Here is a 21,453-nt window from a genome sequence, read left to right on the forward strand (position 1 = left end):
TTGGCGAAGTCGATCACATGACTAGGAGTGGACGGTATTTCAAGCCTCCACACCTAGATCAACCAGAGGCGTCTGGAAAAGATAAGGAGGCAGAGAAGCAAAAGGAAAAGCAACTCGAGGATGAGGCCGTATTGAGACAATTGAAAAAGATACAAGCAGACATCTCCATCTGGGGACTGCTTATGGCCTCTCGAGTACATAGACAAGCCGTCCTTACAGCCATGGACAAAGCCAAGCTTTCCATAGACACCACGCCCGAACAGCTGGTGGGCTTAGTCCTTTCGGGAGGAAGTTCCCCAGCATTGAGTTTTTCTGATAAAGAACTGCCACCCGAGGGTGCGAACCATAACAAGCCACTCTACATCTCTGTGGAGTGCAGAGATAAATGGATACCCGTGGTGCTTGTCGACACGGGGTCCGCCATCAACGTCTGCCCGGCAAGGACAGCTTATGCGATTGGTTTGAAAGTCGCGGATTTCGTGCCAACGGCCTAGGTAATTTGGGCGTATGACAACACAAGCCGGGAAGTAATGGGAACAGTTAAGATTCAAACAAAGGTTGGGCCGGGACAGCACGAGATAGATTTTCATGTCTTGGAGGTTCCTGCAATGTTCAACCTGCTTTTGGGGCGGCCGTGGCTGCATCAGGTAAAGGCGGTCTCCTCTACCCTGCATCAAGTGGTGAAATACCCCTATGGGAAGGGAGTAGCCATTGTCTTCGAAAATTCATCAATTCATCCGCCGCCAGAAGTATCCACGCCTGTTCTAGAAATTGAACACGGTATGGAAGATGTGTTCATATCAGGTTTTACCTTGGCTGAGGCTCGGGTTGTACAGGACATCATGGCAACTAATGAAGGGGTATATGTCAGTGCCCAAGCAGTCTATCTCATGAACAAACTCCAACACATCCCCGGGATGGGATTGGGCAAGAGCGGCCGGAAAGGTGTCGCAGCATTGGCCGAAGTGCCGCATAACCCTCATACATTTGGCTTGGGCTACCTACCCACCAAAGAGGATTGGATAAGAAAAGGAAAGGAAATGGCCGGAAGGGCCCGAGCGAAACAGATGGGGAAGCCCTTTGACTTAATGCACCAGCCCATTCGGGGGACCCTAAACGGATGCTTCGTCCGGGAGGGGGGGGACTTTCCGTTCTATGGCTTCCCAGAGCCGTGGCTCAACGCGGAGAAGAAGCGCGTACTGGGGTTTGAGATCTTCTTTGATTTACAGTTACCTGAGGATGACATCGCCGAAGGGCAGGCAGATCTATCGGCTGAGGCTGAGCAAAGTAAGGAAGTGCAGTCTGAGGACGATGAAAATGAAATGGGGGCAGCGCTGGCGTGTCTCCTTTCAGATCCTCCGATCGAACAGAGGTGCTTGGGGGATAGCTCCTCGGTATGTGTGATTGGGAATGAAGCGGCTGCGGGCCTACCATCAGCTATTTTGGATGCGTCCATCGCACCTTCTCTCATCTGGCAATATGAAGAAGGCTTTTTATTTAGCAGCACCGGGTCAGGTAGTGAGCCGGAATCTGATTCCACCGAATCTTGTGCGTCAGAATCAGGTTCCAGCTCAACTTAGTCTGAGTCCGGTATTCCTGGGGGTGATAACCCGAATGCCACAGTCCTGTCTAGGTCGTCATTTTCATTTTCTTTTGAGTCTGTTGTAACAGAGGAATCCGACGGCTTGGAAGTATTTAATGAGAACGACGTGGATGTGGTTTCGGAGTATTTTTCTGTGCCTTTGATTTATTGCTTAAATCAGGATTTTCAAAATTTTGATGAAAACGATGAGGAAGAAATTCCTCCGGTTTTGCAACGGTTAATTGATCAAGAGCAGGAAAGATTTGTTAAACCCTTAATGGATGAAATCACTACTGTGAATGTTGGTACTGAGAAGGACCCGCAGCTGGTCCAGATCGGGTCCACGTTGTCTTCTGAGGAACGCGAGCATTTAGTCGCTTTGTTAAAAGATTTCAAAGATGTTTTCGCGTGGTCCTACGAAGACATGCCTGGAATCGATCCTGAGATTGTACAGCACCAGATCCCTCTTGATCCCGAGGCCCGACCTTTCAAGCAGAAACTTAGAAGGATCCGCCCTGATTGGGCCATTAAGATCAAGGAAGAGGTCACCAAGCAAATTGATGCAGGCTTCCTGCTGGTATCTGAATACCCGACTTGGTTGGCCAATATTGTTCCGGTACCGAAGAAGGACGGCAGAATTCGGGTCTGTGTAGACTTCAGAGATTTGAACAAGGCCAGTCCAAAGGATGACTTTCCCTTGCCGCACATGGATGAATTGGTAGATTTCATGGTAGGACACGCCTTGCTTTCGTTTATGGATGGCTTTTCAAGATATAATCAGATAGTAATGGCACCCGAAGACCGGGAGAAGACTGCATTCACTACCCCGTGGGGTACATATTGTTATAGAGTGATGCCATTTGGGTTGAAAAACGCTGGAGCTACTTATCAACGGGAAGCAACTACAATATTGCATGATATGATCCATAAAGAGGTCGAGGTGTATGTGGACGACATGATTGTCAAGTCCAAAGAAAGAGAAGGCCACTACACCGCCTTACAAAAATTCTTCCAAAGGATCAGAGAGTTTCGGCTGTGGTTGAATCCCCAGAAGTGTACTTTTGGTGTTACAGCAGGGAAGATGCTAGGGTTTCTGATTACACAAAGGGGCATCGAGGTCGACCCTTCCAAAATCAAGGCCATCTTAGAAATGCCACCACCAAGGACTGAAAAGGAGGTGCGAGGCTTTCTAGGTAAAGTGCAATTCATAAGACGGTTTATCTCTAAATTAACCTTGACTTGTGAACCACTTTTTGGTCTCCTGAAGAAAGGAAAGAAGTTCCAATGGGACGGCCGATGTCAAGCAGCTTTTGAACAGATCAAAGAGTATCTACAGAACCCGCCCGTGTTGTCACCACCAGAACCGGGCAGACCGTTGATATTGTATCTTTCGGTAACTGAGACTACCATGGGCTGTATGCTCGCGCAAGAGTCAGAGGACAGAGTGGAAAGGGCCATCTACTATCTGAGCAAGAAGATGCTGGATTACGAGACCCGCTACACACCACTGGAGAAGGCTTGTTTGGCCTTGGTATGGGCTACCAGGAAGCTGCGGCACTACCTGTTAGCTCACTCTGTAATGTTGGTTTCACGTTTGGATCCCATCAAATATCTTTTGGAGAAACCAGCACTTACGGGTAGGCTAGCCCGTTGGCTGCTATTGCTTTCTGAATTTGATTTGAAGTATGTAACACGCAAGTCAGTGAAAGGAAGAGCAGTAGCGGAGTTCTTTGCCGACCACCCGGTTGAGGGGGATGAAGCGGTTGAGTACCTATTCCCAGATGAAGCCATTTTGCACATCGAGGATGAAACTTGGACGATGCACTTTGACGGAGCGTCAAACCAGTATGGGTATGGGATAGGGGTGTTGCTGATAGCGCCTGACGATTCCCGTATCCCTTTAGCATTCAAGCTCCAGTTCAAAGTCTCGAACAATGAGGCAGAGTATGAGGCATGTATTGCTGGCCTAGAAGCGGCCCTAGAACTAGGGGCAAGACGGTTGGACGTCATTGGGGACTCGAACCTTGTTATATCTCAAGCAAAAGGAGACTGGAAAGTCGAAGAGGAAAGGATGATAATTTACCACCAAACCTTGGATTTGTTAATTCCTCGATTTGAGAAGCTAAATTTCACCCACCTAGTAAGAGAGAACAACAGGTTCGCCGATTCACTAGCAACTCTATCTTCCATGATAGACATCCCGTCCGGAGTCCGGATGCGTCCGGTCATTATTGATCAGAAGTTTGCGCCAGCATACGAGTCAATTTCCGCCATAGATGAGGCCCGAGACGACAACCCCTGGTATTACGATATTTGGAACTTCTTAGAAAAGGAGACGTATCCACCAGGGGCAAGTGCCAAGGATAAGAGGGCCATCAGAAGAATGGTTGTTCAGTTCATCATCTGCGGGGGTAAGCTATACAAAAGGGGTCATCTGGGAATGCATAAGCTCTGTGTAGAAGCTGAAGAGTCGAAGCGCCTGATGGAGGCCATCCATGGAGGGGAGTGCGGTGCGCACATGAATGGAGTAATGCTGGCCAGAAAGATCCTCAGACAGGGTTACTACTGGTCAACCATGGAGGAGGATTGTATCGGCTTTGTTCGGCGATGCCACAAATGCCAGATCCATGCAAACCGTATGAACATCCCACCGTCCAAGCTATACAACATGACGTCCCTGTTTCCGTTTGGGGAATTGATGTGATCGGAGCTGTTACCCCGAAGGGGTCGAACGGACATGAGTATATCCTGGTAGCGATAGATTATTTCACAAAGTGGGTCGAGGCCCAATCATACGCGGTGTTGAAGGCGTCGCACGTCGCAAAGTTCATCAGAAACAACATCATCTGTCGCTACGGGGTACCGAACGAGATTATTTCGGACAATGGATCCCACTTTAAGAAAGAAGTGGTTGACTTGCTGGAAAAGTATAACGTGGCTTTTCATAAGTCATCTACGTACCGGCCGCAAACCAACGGGGCAGTTGAGGCCGCCAACAAGAACATCAAGCACATACTGCGGAAAATGGTGGAGACCTACCGAGATTGGCCAGATAAGTTGCCGTTTGCTCTGTGGGGCTACAGGACTTCAATTAGAACTTCTACCGGAGCGACTCCGTATTCGTTAGTTTATGGAATGGAGGCCGTTCTACCTATTGAAATTGAAGTTCCGTCTTTACGGGTATTGGCTGAGTGTCAGATAGCTGAGGCAGATTGGCAGCAGAGCAGGTTTGAGGAACTCATGCTCTTCGACGAGAGAAGGCTGAAAGCACTGTACCACGTCCAAAGTTATCAACGCAGAATTGTGCGGGCTTTTAACAAGAAGGTTAAGTCCAGAAATCTAAAGGAAGGGGATTTGGTGCTCAAGGACAACCGAGCTCCCATCCACGACCTGAGGGGCAAGTTCAGACCCAATTGGACTGGTCCCTACATCATCAAAGCTATCTGGTCAGGTGGAGCTGTGGTTCTGATGGACTTAGATGGCTTGGAATTCTCCCAACCGATCAACATGGACAAGTTGAAGAAATACTACCCTTGAGAGGCTCGCTAGGCCGAAAACCCGAAAGGGCGACCTAGGCAAAAGTCAGAGCACAAAAAGTTAGAAAATATAAAAACTGAGCTCGCAAGGCTGAAAACCCGCAAAGGGCGGCCTTGGCAAAAGTTAGAGCGCAAAAAGAGAGTGAAAATACTCGAGTGAACCTAAGCCTGAACTACGTAAGGCTTGATTCCCATGTTTGGGATACGTAGGCAGCTTCATCCTGAAGTTCAGCTATAACACTTCCCCGATCAACTTTGTCCATTTGATCATCTCAGTCATCTTTGTCCACCAGCATCCGTTGGAATCTCCAGTGCGGTGCCACTCAGACTAGGGGCAACTTTCCGTTGCTATACAGTGCTGCGGTGCTCTTCAGACTAGGGGCAACTTTCCAGTTGCAGGGATCTGGGGTTGTGCATCTCAGTGACAGATCTCAGGCGTGTCCAGTTCTGATCCATATCGAAAATATCTTTGAGAAGTTTTAATAAAAGCTGACTTAGTTCAAATAATCTTTTTACAACTTTGACCATTTTTGAACCAAAGCGGAAAATTTTCAGTACCACAACTTTCAATTTCATTGATTTCAAAACAGAGTTCTCCTGCTCTTGCATACAATTGAAGTTGCTTTTTATTACATTCATAAAGAAAACTTGAAAGTACTAATAAAGCAATAAATCTAGGGCATAGTCAAGTCAGGTGTTCCTGCGCCCCCTCCCAGAGCTGGTCGAAGCCTCTGATGCCAAGCTGGGCCCAATCTGTGCTTCTTCATTGAGCCAATCCACGCACTCGTCAGACAAAGTGCAACTGAAAGTAAGAGCGGGGGCCAGGAGTTCTCTCATCCTCCACGCAGTGGCCTGCCAAGCAAGCTGTGCGCCTCGGGCTGGGAATGCAGCAGGATACTCTATCCCCTCTGGCGGGCAGGTCTGATCATGGCCAAATTGGCATCGAATCCGAAATGGGAAATAGAATACACAGTGAGTGAGACCAACCAATTGAATCCCAGTCTGCCGGGGCATGTTGTAACTCATTGCCGGAAGATTCAGCCAAGGGCACCGCCAAGCAATACGGTCTGCGGACAAGCGGCACATCCAAGCGAACCACCATCTCTCATCCAAGGCATTGACTAGACGGTGCCGGAAGAAGTAGCCGCGAGCTGAATATGCTGGGCAAGAGTCCACAACCTGCAGTTTGTCCATCAACCATACCTGAGAAGGGATGAAAAATGAGAGAGTAAAGAATAGAGAGATGTACGAGGAGAGAAAAGTGAGAATAGGGTTTTGTGAGGAAAAAATCGAGCTTGAGGGCCGAGTGATGTGAGCAATACATAAATGCGAGACTGGGTGGGAAACATTACCTGTAGTAGTAGTGGACTTCCCGCTAATCTAGTCGTCTCATGACGGTAAAAGGCGTCTAGGCCCATTAGCGTCTCGCCCAGAGTCATGACAATACAGCTCTTGCCCTCCCTCAAGCCTTGGGCAACCTCAATCAGCCGGACACTAGCCCCTCTAGAGCCTGCGACAAATAGGAAATGGGATAGCATGCACAAATAGAGGGCGTGTCGCCGGAAGCCTTGCCAGTGATGGTTGTTGCGATCACCAGCATCAGAAAATCGATTGGCCAAACTCGGAATGTCCAACATCCCGTCACAAATTAGAGACCGAGCGTCACGCATGCTGAGTCCACACATTCGCCCTAAGGATTGGGCATGGCCAAAATTAAGTTGGGGCAGAAGCTCCTCGTCGTGCTCGGACTCCATTAAGGCTCGGAAATCTTCAAAGGTAGGACATATCTCTTGCCCGGCGAAGCTAAAGACATGCGTCACCGGATTCCAGAACCTTGCCGCGGCATGAAGAAACGGGAGGTGCAATGGGGTGCGGCCCAGAGTGAATAGTGCATTTATGCCAAAACCCCGGAAATTCACTTTTTCTGAGCCATCCAAGCTAGCGATCCAAGCTGTGAGATTTTGAGCAAGAAACTCTTCCATTGGAGCAAATTAGTGTGAAAATGAGAAAAACTACGAAGCTGGGATCTTTTGTAGGAGATAAGGTTGAGTGGGGAACAGGTGTCAACATTCTGGTGATCCCCTCATTAAGTGCCGGCCGGCCAAAACTTTTTGCCGACCGGCCATAATAGTTTGCCGACAAAGCAATTTTATGGCCGGTAGCCATTCTTTGCAGCCGGTGGTCTCTACCCCAAGCCGATGGGCTTCCTTCTGGTTTCCTAAGCTGTTTATGCTAGGCATTGGGGAATTTCACCACCTCCAACCCCTCCCCGGCGATCGATTCTTGCGAAGGCACGCCTGTCCGATTGACAAGTTATTATGCATTTGCTTATCGAGTTGTATTTCGCCTTCTTTGAACTCTTGATTTGTTTATCGAGTTGTACTCACGTTTGTTTGGTCCTATTATGCCTTTGTACATTTGCTTGTCGAGTTGTAAGTCGATTCACTACCTGATTATTACGATGCAAATTTCCAAAGTAAAATTCGTTCACATTGTGGTGTGATACCTTGCGATGCGATGCACAGAAAGTCCACAAATGCAACTTCTTTTGAACAAAATGGATTGTTTCATTCCCATCACGTGTTTTGCAAAATGTGTAACTTTGAAAAAGAATAAAACCTGCCCGAGGCAGTGCAATGTGCTTAAATTACTAGTAAAAAGGAAAGTAAAGCATAGAGTGACAAGGAAGCAAAGTATCAGAATTGATACCAGTGAAACTCCCCTTGTGGTCAACGCACCTTCCGTGCCTTTGTTCGGGTCAACGACGCGTTTTCGCACCTTCGTTACTTTAAACCATGCGAGGATGCGCACTTTTGAAATATGAACCTTCGAGTTGACCTCAGGCCACAACTTCTGCGAGCAATGCTCGATGCGTGCGAAGAATGTCCCACCCTGTATCCTTTTCATGCCTTGTGAATTCCACAAATTGTTTCAATCATGCTGTGTAACAATACCTTTCATTACCTACGTAGACCGCATGTTTTGATTGCGTAGACCGCATATTAATTTCATTACCTGCGTAGACCGCATCTTTATTAATTTCATTACCTGCGTAGACCGCATATTTATTAATTTCATTACCTGCGTAGACCGCATGTTTTGATTGCGTAGACCGCATCTTTATTAATTTCATTACCTGCGTAGACCGCATGTTTTGATTGTGTAGACCGCATATTTATTAATTTCATTACCTGTGTAGACCGCATGTTTTGATTGCGTAGACCGCATCTTTATTAATTTCATTACCTGCGTAGACCGCATGTTTTGATTGCGTAGACCACATATTTATTAATTTCATTACCTGCGTAGACCGCATCTTTATTAATTTCATTACCTGCGTAGACCGCATGTTTTGATTGCGTAGACCGCATCTTTATTAATTTCATTACCTGCGTAGACCGCATGTTTTGATTGCGTAGACCGCATGTTTATTAATTTCATTACCTGCGTAGACCGCACGTTTTGATTGCGTAGACTGCATGTTTATTAATATCATTACCTGCGTAGACCGCATGTTTTGATTGCGTAGACCGCATCTTTATTAATTTCATTACCTGCGTAGACCGCATGTTTTGATTGCGTAGACCGCATATTAATTTCATTACCTGCGTGGACCGCATGTATTTCTTGCATAGACCGCATAATTGTTAAATTCATTACCTGCGTAGACCGCATGTTTTGCCTGCGTAGACCGCATACTTGTCAATTTCACTGCCTGCGTAGACCGCATGCTCATAATCAATCTCATTGCTGGCGTAAACCGCATGTTCCACTTACACATCTGTACCTTCACAGCATTGTTATGTTCCGCACTTGCTTTGCGATGTCACGCATTTCGAGTACACTGTTATGCATGTTGCTAACGATATTGCACCTGTTAAGTTTGTTTTCTCTAACAGGCACGATATTGTATGTACGGTTCATTTGAGGCTGGCGCAACCAGACGAGCTGCACAGGTATTATATTCTCCGAGTCAGACATATTGAGAATTACATGATTCTCTTACATCCCTTCTGCATTGTAGTGTAGTTTGGTGTATGCTAGCTTAAAATTGTCGCATGTGTGCTTCAATACAACTTTCTTTGCATGATCTTAAGCTATGCCCGGCTCTGTGCATTGTCTTGCATTTTGCCCCCGCCTTCGGGCGCATATCTTGTTTGTCTTGCATGTTTGTCTGAGTCTTCGGCCTTGTCAAAAATGGGTCGTCTCTGGGCTTTGACATTCACTCTCGTCATTATTATGACTTTCGAGTTCTGTCAAAGAGGGGCAACTGTAGACACCCCATTTTTGACCGTCCTCAAGACTTGGACGTCACCGCCTGGAACACTCGGTGATTATCCATGTTTGTGTTCGTTTGGAGTTCCCGGAAGTCCCGGCTCGCGCGTCCTGCCTCAGGATCTCCGAACTCGACCGTTTAGTGTCCGGTTTCACACCGAACACTTGTGTTTTGCTTTGGAGGGGCAGGGAATGCCTTGTGAGGCATCCCCACACACCACCGACAGTGGCTAAAGGCCACCGGCTGGTCTTTTGCTTCCATCGGCACTATTTGTTGCCGGTCGGCACATTTTATTGTCGGTCGGCATAGTTTGTTGCCAGTCGGCACTCTTTTTTGTCGAAATAACATTTTTGGGCAGCCGACCACTGTTCATCTACTTTATGGAGATATTTTGTGCCAGCTGTGATAGCTGGCACCAACTCTGCCTCCCTCCATACACGTGTATGGAGGGATCTCCCTCTAAGCAAGCTTGTTTATAAGCTTTGCAAGAGGGAGTCTTATAAGAGGAAGGGCTCTCCTCTTTGATCTAGGTTAGAAACTTAGAAGCAAAAACCAGAGCTTAGAGATATAGATACATCCTATCTCTATATCTCCCTCTCTCTCCCCCTTTGTGTGTGTTTCCTTGGCCTAAAGGTGGATTCTACCTTACTTTTGCACCATTACACACACTATTACACCTTACTCCGAGATTGAGGGACTTGGGGGGTTGATTCTTGAGTTTTTGGACTGATTTTGATCAAAAGAAGAGGGCTAGACCATTTGTTCTTCAAGGGTTCTTCAAGGGTGAGCATCTTGTTTTATATTCCCCAAACTTGCAATAGTCTTTTACCTATCTTGCTTGTTGATTTAGCTTTTGTGTATAACATAAAAAAGGCTTATATTTTCATGGTTTAGAACTTTCATTAAGGTTGTTTTGTGTTTTGAGTGAAAACTCACCCTATTAGGCCCTGTTTGGCCCCCTTTTGTTGCCTTTTTGGTAGGGTTTTGTTTACTTCAGTGTTTTGATTTCTTTACCACTGAAAACCAGTGTATTTTTAGTAGTAAAGAAGGTGGTTTGAAGTCTTGCATAGGGGAGGGACACCCCTCTCCCTTCATTGTCTTGTTTCCTTACATTTTGGCCTAAAAGGGTAGCATGTATGCTTGATCATCTTGAGCCTTATTTCAGAAGATTTTTGGATGTTTTAGGTCATATGTAACCTCTGTTTTTGGCCGGATTTGTGCCTCCTTGTATGCTTGTAGTACTTGCTTTGCATTGCTCCATTTAGCTTAGAAATGCATCTCATGATTAGGCCATGATTCTTGCATGTGTTGGCTTAGTTCCATGAAGATTTTGGCATTGTTTTACCATGTTTAAGGTCTGTTGGACATCCATTTCAGTCATGCTTGTCTTGTTTGATGTCATCTCTTTGTGTTTTGGCTTGTAAGCCTTGAGCATTTCGACCTCTAACATGTATGGCTTGAATTATCTTCATGATTTTGGCATCACTTAGGACCTTATTTCAGCCCAAGAATCATGTTTGTATGTGTGCATGTATGATCTCTTTTATGCCTTGAAGGTGTGTCCTCTTATGCCTAGAAATGAGTCTTGGTGGTAGCATTTCATGGGAGGCATTTTAGCTGCCATATTAGGAGGCTTTGGAGTCCCATTTTGAATGTAAAAATTATGTCTTTACTTGTCTTAATCATGCCATGAGTGGTCATGTTGATGGGAGTAAGATGCTCCTTTGTTGTGCCTTAACTTTGGGTCTATTTGTGTGCATGCTTCCATACTTGATTGTCCACCCTTTTGGCACCTTTTGGCCACTGTTTTGGGGTGGATCAAGGTCTGTCCCTTTATGGCTTAAGGCCCCATTCCATGATTGTTTCATGTTTGTTGCATGGTAGCTTCATTAAGCCTTGTAGTATGTTAATCCCATTGCCAAATTGGTCCACGTTTGCATCACATTTACACCTTGCATGCTTAGCATTGCATATTTGTCATGATGGTTCCATAACATTTGCCATGACTTGAACAATTGGCATCATGTTGCATTTGAACCATGTTTGCATAACATGCATTGAATTGCTTGGTTTGGGGTGTCAAACCAAGTGTGAGTATTAAGGAGTGTTCATACTACAAGTGATGAAACACGCCTTAACTCTCGGTCACCGGGGCCTTTGACTTCGACATGATAAAGCTTTGGATCTCATTTGTATGTTGCATGCATCTTTACATTAAGTGGCAAATTGGATCCCTTGGGTTATCATGCACCATTGATGGCTCGAGGATCGAAGGTCATACTTCCTTGAGTTCAAAACATGATAGGAAGCATGACCATGCTCACATGTACCTGAAAACCCCATGCCATGCACTGTCTATTCTCTGTTTGCTGTCAAAACTGTCTTCTGCAGGAAGTTTCTGCCGACCGGCAGAATTTAGTGCCGACCGGCAATCTCTGAAGTGCCGACGAATCCAAGAACAGCCGGTGGAAATTGTGAAGTACCGGTGGGAATTCTGTTTGGCCGGTGGTGCTCTTTAGCATGTAGGGAACCTGCTCCAGGACTTTGGCAATTTTCAGAGAGACAGGGCAGTACAAACAGAGGTGGCAGGGGTACGGTGCGGGTTTTTCAGGCGAGCCGGGTTTCGAGCACGCATCATTCGCGCATCCCGAGGCAGAGGCTGCCGCCACCCTCTTCTTTCTTTTTGCATTCTTTTTTTAATTAATTAGAAATTCTGTAATAATTTTATTTGTTTATTATTTGGGACTGTAATATTTATTTGGGCCCTCCGAGCGAGGGCAATGATGTAATAAGTGTGGGTGAGTGTGTGTATGCCTTCCAATCCCCACTTCTTTCTTCCCTTTTATTTACCTGCTTATGATGGTAGATTAAGGCATTTTTGAAATTAGCATACCTTATGCTATGCATGCGTGCATTCATGCATTTGTATTGCATACATTAGGCTCGGTACATCATGCTAACTGCATTCGTATTTTCAAATTCCAAATTGAATACATGAATCAATTGGTTGCATCTCATATGCCATATTTAGGTTAACCGAGCCTATTCTAATTATATTTTTGCATGCGATGCATTAGTCATTTTAACATGAACCAGGACATGCATATTTGCTAACTAGTTTACTGTTTGGGCACGGAGTACAATGTAAGTAGTTATGCTTTAGCATCCTGCATGCGTGTGAGTGTTGCCATGACAGTATGCTTGCCATGTGGCTAAGTGCTTATATGAGATAAACTGTTTGAATGCTTGTGGGTGGAGGGTGGATTGTTTGAATTGGAAAAACTCATTAAAATCCGTATTTTAGCCTACTTGCGAGTAGCAAATTCCAAAGCGCTTTTCAAAACAAACGGATATGCAATGTTTATTTCCAAATTAGGCAATCTAGTCTATACTTGTTTGCTTCGCGCATAAACATAGTAATTCTAGGCTAATAAATGGGATAAGAACACATAACGTCTTCAAAATCGGATATCACGATTAGTAAAGGCCGGTCTTCGGACCGGGCAAGAGGGGGTGCTCATAGCTGACCTTCCCCAATCGTACCCAAGCTCCCGAGCCGAGACAACTCCGGTGATGACGGACATGTGGCCTTTTGGCACTGAGTCAGGGTTTCCTAAATTCCCCCATTTTAAAATATTTAGGTGGCGACTCTGTATCTGGCAAAGCAATCCACGTTTGGCACTACTTTTTCAAAAATCTATTTCTCAAAACGATTTGCCAGATTTGGACTCTTTGGTTCAAGATTAAGAACCGTGACACAAATCGAGTCCGAACTGTAGCAAGGCCCCTTCGCGGACTTGTTACAGTCATGCTTTATGCTTTAAGTATGAGTCTATATGCATGCCTTATTGCCTAAACTTTTGGGCTACCATATCAATGCATTTTTGGTGTTATTTTGATATGTCATAACTCTAATTTTAGTGAGTGAAGTCATCTCATGCTTGGTTTTGGTGGGTGTAGTGTAATCTTCTTTGTTGGCCTAGTATGCTCCATGCTTGTTGCATGTTGCATGTCCCATTATGTTTGCATGTTTGTTGCATTGCATTGTGTTTGGAATCAGATGTTGATCCAAACACAGGGAACGAGGGGCGTTTCATACTTGAAGTGATGAAACGCGCCTCATTCCTTAGGTCACCAACACCTTTGATCATGTATGATAAGGTGAAGGTTCATCGAGTCTTATGTGATATTTGTGTGCATTCATTAACATTGATTTGTGCAACTTGGCCTCTTTAGCCATCGTGCATTGAGATGCGTGATTGGTGGCTCGAGAGCCGAGCACTACACTCCTTTGAGCTTAAGACATGATAAGAAGTGTGGTTGCACGCACATTTTCTTGCAAATACACTGCCATGCCTCTGTTAGTGCTCTGTTATGAGAATTTGTAGGAAGTAGTGGCCGATCGACCACTTAGTCTGCCAATCGGCTATCAAAATTGGTCGATAGCCATAAACCCTGGCCGATGGCCACTCCTTTTGGCCGATCACCTCTCAGCATGTCCATGAGATGGATCAGAAGTATTTTGGAGGTTGGCACAATTTTTAGAAGTCTAAAACAGTGCAAACAGAGGCATCACAAGGCATGATGGTGGATTTTCATGAGGAAGCGACCGAGCATGCATCATTCATCATTCCGAGGCAGAGCTGTGGCAGCCTATTTAGTTTCTTACTTAGTTGGCTTTGTAATTGAATTAATTTGATTAGTTAGTTAAGTTTTGTAATAATTAATTAGCTAAGTTAGTTAATTAGTTGTTTTGTAATAATTAGTTTAATTAGCGTAGCTAGTTAGCTAAATTCATTCAGACCCTTCGTCAAGAGGGCAAATGTTGTAAATAAGTGTGCGTATGTGTGATACATGTCTTCCAACCCCATTTCTTTCTCCCTTTTACTTATCCACTTTCAGTGGTTAGTTTTAGGGCATATTTCAATTATCATCCTTATGCTAGCATGTTTGCATTCATTCATTTGTTTTACATGCACCAGGCTCGGCGCATCATACAAATTGCATCATATTTCAATTTCTATTTGAATACACGTACCAATTATTGCATTTCATATGGCATTCTAGAATAGCCGAGCCTATCTTAGTTGCATTTTTATATGTGTAGCATTAGGCATTCTTGACATAGCTAGGATCATGCATGATTACTAACTAGCTTTTTGTTTTAACTTGGAGTACACTGTGAGTGTTTATGCTTTAGCATCTTGCATGTGTGTAAATGATGCCATGATAGCATGCTTGCCATGAGGCTAACTACTTAAGTGATTAACTGCTTGAATGCCTGTGGGTGAAGGCTTGATTGCCTGGATTGGAACAACTCGATGATTGTAAGTTTTAAGCCCACTTGAAGTGGCAAAATCATGTTTTCTAAGCCCACTTGAGGGTGGCAAATCCACGACGTAGCCTACTTGCGAGTAGCATTTTTAAACCATTTTCACAAACAAACATGAGTTGTTTTATTCCAATCCGCGTGATTGAGTCTATACGTGTATGCTCTGCGCATCACATAGTAAGCTCGTTAATAAATCGGAATAAGAACGCATGTGTTTTCAAAAACAACATATCATGTTAGTAAAGGTCGATCCTTTGATCGAGCGAGCGGGGGTGCCCATTTTCATGACCTTCCCCCCTCATATCCAAGTTCCCAAGCCGAGGCAACTTTGGTGATGACGGACACGTGGCCTTAGGCACGAGTCAGGGTTTCTTAAATTTCCCCAAAACAAAATATTTAGGTGGCGACTCTGAAATCTGGCAAAGCAATCCATGTTTGGCACTTCTTGATTAAAATCGATTTTCTAAAACGATTTGCTAGATTTAGACTCTTTCATGATTTATCAGTCTTACATTGCACTTTGTGAGATTAGATTCAAAGCCGTGATAGGAGTCCGAACTGTAGTAGCTAAGAACAACGATTCGCGCCCTCGCGCGCGGAGTGGAGTTCCGGGCGATCTATAGACACCTCTAGCTTTGATCTGGTGCCTGGCTACCTACATATATATAATAAACTGTGAGCTAAAGCCCAATGAATAACAGATGTGTAAAGAGGTTAAGAATGATATCCTTACAGTTTTTGAAACAGTCGATTATCAATAGAACATTTTCAATCAGTACCATTTTGTCAATCAATCGTTCAATTAAATCAATCATATTCAAATAGTTCATACGTGGTACATCCAATAGCAACAATACGATAGGTCTTAAAGACCGAACAATCAATTGATGGCCATCAAACAATAACAATAGTTTCAAGGTTCAAATTTGACAGAGATCTCTGTAACAATAGCGATATCAATAACAATAACAATAACAATACTCTATGGATGCCACGAATGCAATTCAAAAGAGGATTATCATTTATTCGATAGAAAGTAATCGTTTAGAAAAGATATAATTTATCATTCAAAAAATAAATACAATTTGAACATATCTTTACAACATTTTTACTCACAGTGGGTTTCTCGATACACGTACTATAAGGTACTAAGGATGCGGCGTCCGACCTAAACAAATAAATTCAAGCACAACAACTTAATGACTTTCATATCACTAACCAATTCTATTTGATTCGGTTGTTATTTATTCAATAACTAATCGTCTTTATTAATTCGGTTCCAATTTTTTCATTTATTCAATCTAATGCACTCATGAGATGTAAATGATCATGAAAACACTTTAAGACCATGCAAACGAAAGCCTAGAAGGTGGAAAAGCGAAAAACAAGCCGGGTTTGCCCAAACAAGGCCGCACGTGCGGGGGTCCCAGCCGCACATGCGAGACCATTACCGCACTTGCCCTCGCAGGTGCATATATTTTAGAATGCAACACAAGCTTGTCCTGTTTTCCGCACGTGCGGGGCTCTAGGCCGCACGCAAAGTTCTGGACAAACTAGAATCCGAAAATGGTTCTTGTTTTGGTCTACAATTCCACCATATTTTAGTTCCAAATTCAAGTGTTTAAAAGCCACAAATGTATTTAAACAAACTTGCATTTGAACCTTCAATATGGAGAGGGAGATCAAAATAGGGATTAAACTTGAAATCAACTCCCAAAGTTTCAATTTGGAAAGATCAAGCTTCAATTGAAATATAAAACATAAACTTTGTAATTAAAGCTTTGAGGTCAAATCTTGTAAAGAATTCTCTTAAATCCATGAGAGTCATGCAAGAATTTATGTGTAACTGCAAGAAACAACAAGAATATGAAGAATTCATGCTATGCATGTGTAACATGCCCGGGGAGTGCTCGTGTGCGTTAAACAGTTTCCGGACTCCTGAGATCTCTTTGATCTAGTCTCACAAGTGCAATATGAAATATAGACGAGAATCCACATTTGACAAATTTTAGAAAATCCATTTTATTGCAAAAAATATTTTGCTAGAAATGGACTGCGTCATCAAATCTCAGAGTCGCCACCTAATATTTTGGGAAATTAGGAAACCCATGACTCGTGCCAAGGCCACTGTTCGTCATAATCAATGTTGTCTCAGTTCGGAATCTTAAGTATGAGAGGGGAAGGTCATTAATTGAGCACCCTTGCTCACTCGATTAAAATATCAGCCTTTACTAAACCATAATATGAATTTTATTTACTTTATACGTTCATGTTCCGATTATTTAATAAATCCTAAAAAAATTACTATGTGATGCATACAAGTATAGACTATGTCACTCACTTTGGAACAACTTGATTTCATGTAATTTTGAAAGAGTTTTGAAGATGTATAACCCAAATAAATTGAGTTTACAAACATGAAAATCAACATCACTCCAAATTAAGTGACACAACTTCCATCCACTGGCATTCATAGAGTCATATCACATACACAAATAGCCTCATGGTAGAATGCTAAACATAATAAGAAAAACACAAACAAACAGGATGCTAAAGCATAAAAACTTATATGTTTGACGTCTCGCGAACAATCTACAAAATAAAGTTAGTAAAACATGCATGATCTTATAAACAAAATTCTAATGCAATTCACTCATGAGATGCATTTGTCTTCTAAGATATGACATGTGAATCATCTCAAGAACATGAGGTAGTGCACATAATTACATAGGAATTGATTAAATCCACAAATGTAAACTTAGCCGAATCAAGATGCATGAAACATAGATGCAAAGCATGGATATAATGACAAAAAATAAAATAAAATACATATGATGCATATTCACAAATAAGGAAAGCAAGTAAAAGAACGGGATAGAAAGAAGTGGGGCGGGAAATTATTGCAACACTTTGAATAAACTATTACAAACTAAATTAGAGGTAGCTGAGTAGACTATTACAACAAAATAAAAACCTCACAATACACTCAAAATAAAATAAACAAAAGAAAAAAAAAGGTTTCATGTGCCTTGGAAACCACCGGAAGTTGGTTAACATTGGAAGACAATGCCGTCTTATCCAAAAAAAGCTAACAGACCGGCCGGCCAACTAGGCCTAGCAAAACCTGCTTTATTGCGAAACTAAGAAAATGAACAAACAAGAAATATGTAGGTAGCTCAACTAGCCACTGCCGGTTAGATTAAAAACAATAAAATAAATATAAAATAAAAAAGTGCAAACTTACAACAAAACTAACATGAACCTAAAACAAGAAAACAAATATAAGGTAGAAGATGCAAGATTACAACAAAACTAATAGGAGACTAATACAAGAAAAATATAAACTAGAAAATGCAAGATTACAACATAATTACTATAAAACTAGAACAAGAAAAATAAGGTAGAACATACAAGATTACAACGAAACTAACATGAACCTAAAACAAAAAAGGCAAATATAAGGTAGAACATGCAAGATTACAATAAAACTAATATGAGACTATCACAATAAAAATATAAGCTAACATAATTACTATAAAACTAAAACAAGAAAAATAAGATAGAACATGTAAGATTATAACGAAACTAACATGAACCTAAAACAAAAAAAGCAAATATAATGTAGAACATGCAAGATTACAATAAAACTAATATGAGACTAATACAAGAAAAATATAAGATAAGAAATGCAAGATTACAACACAATTACTATGAAACTAAAACAAGAAAGCAAATATAAGATAAAACATGTAAGATTACAACTAACACTACAAGAAAAGTGACTTTAAAACACAGAACGTTTTGTAACGGGGTGTATACCGTCGCAAAAAGTCAGCTTTTGCGACGGCATTCAAAGCCGTCTCAAATAAATGTATTTGCGACGGTAATCTCCCCGTCGCTAATAAGCAGACAAGAAAAAGTGCCTTAAACATGGAAGTATTTGCGACGCATTGTGTCCTGTCGCAAAAAAAAAATTCTTTTGAGACGGGTGGAAATTCCCGTCGCAAATAGTGGGCATTTGTGACGGCAATTGACTGTCGCAAAAGAAACATTATTAAAACGGCGTCGTTTTAATAGTTGGATTTTATCAGTTGCGACCGTTTATCTATACCGTCGCAAAAGGTAATGAATTTTCAACTCCCTCCTTTCGCCCAAATTGGCGGTCTATCAAAACCCCAAAAATTTCATCCCCAAATCCCTAACACATTCTCCCTCACAATCACAGAGACTTCAAGTTCCCAATCTCAGAGACGATTTCGAGTTTGTGTTCACCAACGATCACAGAGATTTCGAGTTCCCAATCACAGAGATTTCGAATGTTCACCGACGATGATCTCTCTGTCGACGAGTGACGACGGCTAACGGTGGTGCGGCAACGACGTAGTACGATCCCTCTCTCTCGCACGACCTCAGTTAGTATGCTCTCTCTCTCTCTCTCTCATTTCAATCTCTCTATCTCAATCTTCTTTCATCTTTTGTCTCTTGATTTCTATCTCAATCTGTCACGCAACCACAATCGATTTCAAGACCTTGTGTTCTCTTAATCGATTGATCCTCAATCTCTCACTTTCGGCATGAATCAGACTCCGGCATAAAGAAGACAGTGGCGTGAATCACTTTCCGGCGTCTCAGCTCTTCAGTGTCGATCTCCTCTTCGGCGTTGATCTCCTTGAAAAACATCTCATATGATCTAAGGTAATTCGAACTAAGTGATTTTTTTTTTTACAAAATCAGTTAATAGACTAAGGTTTCTTAATCTGAGAATATGATAAATAAATTTTTGACTCTCTTTTTTATTTATGTTTTATTCACAAATAAGTATTCAAATCTTGAACCATACTAGGTGCTGATAGTGTTCCAATTTTCTTTAATTGGTTCATTTTGAATTATGGTTTTCTACATCAATATGTGGAACATAGGCAAAAGAACCATTTTATTACCCATTTGATCACAAACAAAGTTTCATGGTACCCTGTTGTTTTAGGAGTTCTTCTTGTTGAACTGCACATGTTATTATGTTATTTTGGTTCTATGCTTCTTTTTTTTTAATTATTTATTTATAGATTTTCTATTCATATATATATATATATATATTGTCATCTTATATGACATAATGTTGTGCTTTCAATTTCTCATTGATATTGTAGGTCGAAATAGTAGCGCAGTTTGGTGTGATTTTTCTTCTTTTTGCATTGGGTCTGGAGTTCTCTGCAGCAAAGGTTGGTTTATTTTATTCTTTCTTAATTTAGGATTTGTCAATTATATGTGCTTGTGTGGAATAACAGCATTGGTATGACTAAAAATTTCATCAGAATTTTCATTTAAGTATTTTATTTGGCAGTACTACATTTCAATAATCACAACTACTTCGCACTCAAAGTTGTCTTCTAAAATCTCCAATCATGCCCCTTGGGAAAATTTTATAATATTAATGATGTCAAGAAATTATAGTTATGTTTCTGAGAGGCTTAGCTTTCTCCATGTACAGAAAGCAACATTTATTACGTCGATACCATGTCTATAAATGCCCAGACACTTCCTGAAATCCCTTTTGCTTTGGGGTGTCGGAGTTAAAAATGAAGTTGGAATCTAAAAGATAGGACCATATTATTTATCTTTTCCTGTTAAATGGTCTTAAAATTTATCAATTTAATGGTAACAAACTGATATATGTTTTTTGATGAGAAACACAAATTTATTGAAAATAAAGGGAAAAAAAGTACAACAAAGATAGGTGGACATGCAGTCCACCAAAAGAAAAGAAAAGAAAAAAGCAAAATTACAAATGGCATACTAGAGATCTATGAGAGTGACCATCAATAATAATCATGATACCACAACCATCGCCACCATCAATCGCTAACGCTAGTGCCACCCTAGATGTGAGAGAGAGATAGAGAGGGGATTAGAGGGGGTGAGATGTGAAGAGAGCCACCATCTCCACATGTTAAAGGCTAAATGTGTTGCAAGTACAAAGATAAATACTAATTATTTTCCCCCTATTTGGGGGAGGTGAAGCTGAAAAGTAGTACCCCTCCCCCCCCCCCCAAAAAAAAAAAAAAAAAAAAAGAACAAGAAAAGAGAGTAATTTGTGCATTTACATATGTGGAATTTTCTTTTGTTAGGAGCAACTGCTAATAAAAGCAATGGCTTGACCTTTACGCAGGTGAACCATGAGGACTTCAATGAAGGTATCATCCAAGTTCAAGCTAAGAAGAAATCAAGCCTAAATTACTATGCATAGGCCACACATCTGAGAAGGTGGTGTGCAAGTTCAGGCATAGAAGGAAACCAAAGCTTAAAGTGATAAATTACTTGAGAAAAGTTGGAATGTATGAAGTCATGATGCAAGTTCAGCAGGGGAGGTGTAGACACCCCATTTTTAACCGACCTTAAGAATCAGACGTCAACGTTTGAGCGCTTGGTGATATTGCATGTTATGCTCGTTCTGAGGTTTCAGAGTCTCGGCTGCGAGCCTTACCTCCAGACTTTCGGACTCTTTTGTACTTTGCCTCGGTTTGCGAACCAGGTCCCGTTTTCTCCGTCTTCTCTTCCCGAAGGGAGAGAGAGGTCTCGTACACAATCTCTCAGTGGCCGTAGGCTACGTTTCATGGTCATAGGCCATTTTTCCTGTTTGGAGCCCGGTTTCCGATTTTTCAGAGCCGTCGGCCGTGTGCCTCGGTTCGGGACCGCTTAACTACTTCCGTTTGCTCCGTTTTTTGGCACA

The 21,453-nt window shown here is 42.4% G+C and overlaps 1 long non-coding RNA gene and 1 pseudogene across 1 annotated transcript in view; one reads left to right on the plus strand and one right to left on the minus strand.

The window, feature by feature from the left end:
- The window catches only part of LOC145789206 (GDSL esterase/lipase At1g06990-like), an 85,861-nt pseudogene extending 66,455 nt beyond the window's left edge, over window positions 1-19,406 (minus strand).
- A 1,490-nt stretch (window positions 19,407-20,896) lies between these two features.
- Window positions 20,897-21,453, plus strand: part of LOC145820894 (uncharacterized) — a 35,571-nt gene continuing 35,014 nt past the window's right edge. Inside the window, exon 1 of the long non-coding RNA XR_014362939.1 lies at window positions 20,897-21,091. This is a non-coding gene — a long non-coding RNA (uncharacterized LOC145820894). The remainder of the gene's footprint in view (window positions 21,092-21,453) is intronic.

The sequence above is a fragment of the Camellia sinensis genome, chromosome 3, assembly GCF_055761805.1.
Source record: "Camellia sinensis isolate YWXY chromosome 3, ASM5576180v1, whole genome shotgun sequence".
In the NCBI taxonomy this organism is placed as follows: Eukaryota; Viridiplantae; Streptophyta; class Magnoliopsida; order Ericales; family Theaceae; genus Camellia; species Camellia sinensis.